General features: G+C 34.4%; 1 pseudogene; it reads right to left on the bottom strand.

Moving 5' to 3' along the window:
• Positions 1–242: 242 nt before the first annotated feature.
• On the bottom strand, positions 243–1,876 carry LOC140499782 (HBS1-like protein pseudogene; annotated as a pseudogene).
• Between the last annotated feature and the right edge of the window lie 4,446 nt (positions 1,877–6,322).

The raw sequence follows: 6,322 nt of genomic DNA, 5'->3' as shown, positions 1-6,322 counted from the left end.
AAAATGTTTTAGAAATGAAGATGCGATGGTGACATTCCCTTGTCATTTGGCATTTTATTTTGCAGGATAAAATGTTAATACTTCCTAACAGTCTACTACAGCTTAAATTTCTCTCCCTCATTTTAAATGCTGAAGTGTATGTTGTTTCTTTAAGTGGAGCAACAGGATTTTTTAAAAACAGAGGTCCAGTTGAGTTATGGCCTTTGGTTAGAGGATAACGTCCTGATTCCACTGTCATTCTTTTATATAGCTAGTTCGTAGAAGACTTGCGACAGGTCTCCTGATTCACAGGTCAATATTCTTTCTGGTATACCATGTAATCTCTCAGTGACAACACCTGCAGCTAGAGTAGAACCACTGTAACACAGCATGAATCTCCCCAGTTCTTTAAAGTCTTTGTATAATTCAAAAGCAATAGGTCTTTGTGTCAGCAGTTCCACTAAAGCATTCTGGCCTTTAGTCAACAATGTGGATTTTTTTCTTTGTGACTTCACCAGTGCTTTTATGTAGGACATCAATCTTCTGATGGTAGAAGGTTCACTTAGAGTTTGATAGTGTAACAGCACACAGAATCCTTTAGTGATGGGAATTTCAATATTAAAGATGAGAATTCAAGTTCTGAAACAAGCTTTAATGGGTTCTTTGGGATTGAAGAAAATATAAGCAACATTGATTTTGATGATATCCATACCAACCAAGGTGAGACTAATGTAATCTCCCGTTGCTGCCCAATCAAAGGGCTCATCATGTAGCATGATTCCTTTTGTAGAGTAAGTTTCATTATGAAGCATAGCTAGCAGTTTGTCGCCAGTTTGTCAACCAGCTTGAATTTTACTAGTCACACAGAATCCAGATCCTTGATATTTAAAAGCATCAGATACACATAATCTAAAAGGTTTTTCAATGGATCTTTGTGGAGGTTTGAAAGTACCAATTTGTTCAAACAAACATTTCCCTTGATACCATTTTGTTAGTTCACTTGATTGAGATTTTGTAATTTTGTTTTCTCCACTAATACCACTTGTAGGGATGAAGGCCACATCACCCTACTTAAAACCAGAATATTTAAGGAAGCGTCCAAGTTTTCCAATAATCTCTTGAAATCTTTCCTGCTACCAAATAACCTGATCCATTTTATTAACTGCAACTGCCAACTGTGTTACTCCAAGACAGTGAACCAAGAGTCCATGTTCTGGTGTCTGTCCTCCAATCTCAGACCCAGTTTCAAATTACCCCCTCCTGGCATCCACAACTAAAACAGAAACATCAACCTGGGCAGCTCCTGTAATCATATTTGGAATTAAGTCCTTATGGTCCGTAGCATCCATTAATGCAATAACTTTGGTCTTGGTCTCAAACTTTGTCATACCTATGCCCATTGTAACTCCCTTTTCCCTTTCTTCTCCAGTCTCATCCAAGACCCAAGCATAAGTAAAGGAGGGTTTACCAGTCTTTTTAGATTCTTTTTTTCCACTTTTTTGGGCATTTTCCCAACCAGTTACTTGACTTTTGGGACCTTTGTCAAGAGTAGGGTATACTCTGGGAATCTGTGAGATCTCAGTTCCTCCAAGGTCTTTTTAGATTCTTGTTCATATTTGTGCATAGTTCTTTTATACACATTGCCCAGGAGGTAAGGCAGATGACCCATCAGAACACTTTTCCCAGCATCCACATGACCAGTAACCACCAAATTGAGCAACTGCTTTCCCCTTTGCTTCTTCTCCAGTTCAGCCTTCACATCGATTTGTTGCTTCAGCTTATTAGACTTTTCCACTGGTGCTGGTGTTGTATTCTGTTCTTCTAATGCCTGAATGGTGTGATATGGAAGAGCTAATTTAGAAACTGGCTCAAGAAGATGGTTCTTTTGTGTTTTCATAGTCATATTTTTCTACTGACTCAACAAATGATGGTGGTTTATTGTGTCTTGAGTCAATAAACTTAGCAGCTGCTCATGGTGAAATCCAATAATCATCCTCTACAGACTGGCCATAGAGATCATCATCTTCAAAATCTTCATCACAGTTGTAACCTCCAACATTCCTGTGCCTCACCAGGGTGACTCCAGCTTCTGCCCCACCACTGAGCCCTGTTGCCTCGGACCCCTCAGGCTACCATTTTCAGATGCTTCCATGCCAGCCACTGCAGCCAAGAGAACACTCTGAGGCCATGTTTGCTTCCCACAAAGCTCTCCACAAAGGTTCTGCACCCATTTCAGAGATTTTAAGAATGAAGTTTTACGGAATGATTTCTAATGTGAGGTTTAAGGGATTAAGATAGTAAGTAATCATCTGTTTATATGTGGTTGTGTATTAAAGTTGATTTTACTTTTGTAGATATGATACATTTTATTTGTTTTACTAAATGAGGAATAATTTAAATAATAAAACAAATATTATGAGATGGATCTAAAAAGATCTTCTGATGACAATATATGCCTCTGATAAAAACCATATAAACAAAAATATTAATAAACTGACTATATAATCAAGAAACTAGAAAACAGTCAATTCATAATCTTAAATTGAGTAGATACATGGTTCAGTGGACAAAGCTCTGGTCCTGGAATGAGGAAGATAATGAGTTCAAATCTGGTCTAAGACATTCACCAGTTGTGTGATTCTGGGTAAGTCACTCAACCTCTCTCCATCTTAGTCCACTGGTGAAGGAAATGACAAACCACTCCAGTATCTTTGTCAAGAAAACCCCGTGGAAAATTTGTTCACAGGCAGTTGGACAGGGATGGACTTCTCCACAACAATATCAAATTGACCACACATGCAAAACAAATTTAATTTAAGAGAAGATTAACAGAAAAGCAAAAATATCATTGAAGAGATAAAACAAAGAACTCAAAAAGACTAATGAAAACAGCAAACTATTGGGCAACTTGATTTTGATGAATTTTTTCTTTTTTGTTTTTTTTTTATTATAGACAGATAAAATAAGCATTTCTTTAACAAAATAGAATAGAAAAAAACATTGTTCATGAAACTGAAAATCTATTATGTACAAATTGCTATTCTTTCCAAATATATTATGTTATCTTGTAAATTTCATTTTATTCCCTGCCTTATCACTCTAGAAATGACTACCATTGGACATAAATATGGAAAACCATGTTATAAATAAAACCATGCTATACATAATTCTTTTTATTAGTTCTTTCTCTAGATGCACATAGCATTTTCCTTCATAGGTGCTTTGTTAATTTGGGTATTTATAATAGCCAAAATGACTGCTTGCTCAAACTTATTCTTAAAACAACAGTACAGTTAGTCCACACAAAGTTCTCATGCTTCTCTTCATTTTACTCTTCATGATTTCATGCAAATCTTTCCATGGTTGTTGTTTTATTTAAAAAATTGTTTTATTTTTACTTATTTTATTTTTCCCTAGTTACATCTAAAACAGTTTTTAACATTTGTTTTTAAAACTTCGAATTCCAAATTCTCCTCCTTTTTTCCTCACTTGCTGTCATTGAGAAGGCAAACAATGTGATATGTTATTAGTGTTTAGTCATGTAAAATATAACCATAATAGGCATGCTTTGAAAGAAAACGGACAATAAACTCAAGAAAAACACGAAAGTTAAAATAAAATGTGCTCTTCAATCTGTATTCAGACTGCATCAGTTCTTTCTCTGGGATTGGATTGGATTTTTCATTATAAGTCCTTCAGAGCTGTCTTGGAATATTGTATTTCAGAGAATATTCAAGTCATTCACAGTTGATCATCTTGAATTTTTTCTTTTAGTTGGTACACAATATTTTTCACTTTGCATGAAAGTCTTTCCAGTTTTTTTTTCTGAGAGAACCCTGCTCATCATTTCATATGCTACAATAATATTCCATCAAAATCACATACAACAACTTGTTTAGCCATTCCTCAATGGATGGACTTCCCCTCAACTTCTAATTCTTTACTTCCAGAAAAGATCTGCTATAAATATTTTTGTGTATGTGGGTCCTTTTCTTCTTTGTTGCTTTTTTTTTTTTGGTTCATTTTTAATCTCTTTTGGGATGCAAACATAGTAGTGGTATTGCTATGTCAAAGGGTATGCATGGTTTTATAGCCCTTTGGGCATAGTTCCAAATTGCTCTAGAGAATGATTGAATCAATTCACAACTCCACTGACAATGTATTAAAGTCTCATTTCTCCTACAGTCCTTGCAACATTTGTCATTTGCCTTTTCTGTCCTTTTTGCCAATCTAATCAGAATTATTTTAGTTTGCATTTCTCCAATCAGTAGTGAGTTAGAGTATTTTTTCATATGACTAAAAACAGCTTTGATTACTTCATCTGAAAACTGATCATAGTTTTTGATCATTTATCAATTGGAAAATGCTTTTATTTTTATAAATTTGACTCAGTTCTCTATATGTTTGAAGAGGCCTTTATCAGAGAAACTTGCTTAATTTTTTGCACATTTACTATTGGTAACTGTATTTCCTTCCATCCTATTCTTGCTTTCCCTGTTTGTTTTATTATTTCTTTCCTTTCACTCTATTCCTCCTCAAAAAGTGTTTTGCTTCTACCTTCTCTCCCAATCTGCCCTCCCATTTATCACCCTGTCTCTTCTTTTATGCCCTTCTTTCCTATTTTTCTATAGGAACTTTCCTATAGGGTAACAAATTTCTATACCCAATTCATTGAGTGTATATATTTTTACCTCTTTGAGCCAATTCTGATGAAAATAAGGTTCACTCACTCTCCACTTCCCTCTTAGCTCTCCTCTTCACTGTAAAAACTTTGTCTTGCTCTTTTTTTGTGAGTTAATTTACCCCATTCTACCTTCTACCTCTCCCTTGTTCTTCTGGTGTAATATATATATAAGTCTCGGTGGCCTAGACCTATATATATATATATATCTATATATATATATATATATATATATATATATATATACACATATATATGTATATGTACACCAGATATGTATATATCTTACCCTTTAATATTTATCCTTTCATATTCAGGTCACACATGTGCCTTCCTTCTAATTACCCTAAAAATGAGAAAGGTCTTATGAGTTTAAAATATCATTTTCTCACATAGGAATGCAAACAATTTAAAATTATTAAGTCCCTGATGATTTCCTTTATTGTTCAGCTTTTTATACTTCTTTTGAGTCTGGTATTTGAAAGTCAGCTTTTCTATTCAGCTCTAGTCTTTTCATCAAGAATGCTTGAAAGTCCTCTATCTCACTGAATTTACATTATTTCCCCTGTAGGGTTCTACTCAGTTTTGCTGTGTGAGTGATTCTTGGTTCTAATCCTAGTTCCTTGGTCTTCCAGCATATGATATTCTTAGCCCTCTCATCCCATAAGTTTCTAAATCTTATGTTGTCCTAACTCTAGTTCCATGATATTGAATTTTTTCTTTCTGACTGCCTTCAAAATTTTCTCCTTGACCTAGGAACTCTGGAATATAGCTATAATATTCTTGGGAGTTTTCATTTTTGGATCGTTTCTCATGAAGTGATCATTAGATTCTTTACATTTCTGTCTTACTCTCTGGTTCTAGAATATCAGGACAGTTTTACCTGATAATGTTTTGAAAGATTGTGTCTAGGCTCTTTTTTGCATGATAGCTTTCAAATAGTCCAATAATTTTAAAAATGATCTTTCCTAGATCTATTTTCCAGATCAGTAGTTTATATAAGGAGGTAGTTCACTGTGTCTTCTATTTTTTTCATTATTTTGGTTTTGTTTTATTTTTCTCGATTTCTCATAAATTCATTGGTTTCTCTTTGTTCCTTTCTAATTTTTAAGGAATTATTCACTTCAGTGAGCTTTTAAGCCTCCTTTTCCATTTGACCAATTTTTGCTTATTAAGACATTCTTGTCTTGTGGGCTTTTTGGACCTGTTTTACCATTTAGCCTAGCCTGGTTTTTAAGGTCTTATTTTCTTCAGTGGTGTGTGTGTGTGTGTGTGTGTGTGTGTGTGTGTGTGTGTGTGTGTGTGTATTGCCTTTACCAAGCTGTGGACTCATTTTTCATGATTTTCTTCCATCATTTTCATTTCTCTTCCTAAATTTTCCTCTATCTCTTACTTTATTTTCAAAATTCTTTTTTAGCTCTTACAACCTGAGACCAATTCATATTTTTCTTGGAGGCTTTGGGTGTATGAACTTTGCCTTTCTTGTCTTCTTCTGATTATGTGTTTTGATTTCTTTTCACTTTAGTAATTTTCAATACTCAAGAGGTTTTTTTTTTTACTCACTTTCCTAGTCTCCTAGTTGACTTTTAATTCTTTGTTAAATAGGATTCTCCTTCTGTGTGGAAGGTGCACTGTTCCATGCTTCATGAGTTTTGTGCAGCT

The sequence above is a fragment of the Notamacropus eugenii genome, chromosome 1 (genome assembly GCF_028372415.1).
Source record: "Notamacropus eugenii isolate mMacEug1 chromosome 1, mMacEug1.pri_v2, whole genome shotgun sequence".
Classification (NCBI taxonomy): domain Eukaryota; kingdom Metazoa; phylum Chordata; class Mammalia; order Diprotodontia; family Macropodidae; genus Notamacropus; species Notamacropus eugenii.
Note: the sequence above shows the minus strand (reverse complement) of the source record. Positions and strands in the feature narration are given on the sequence as shown.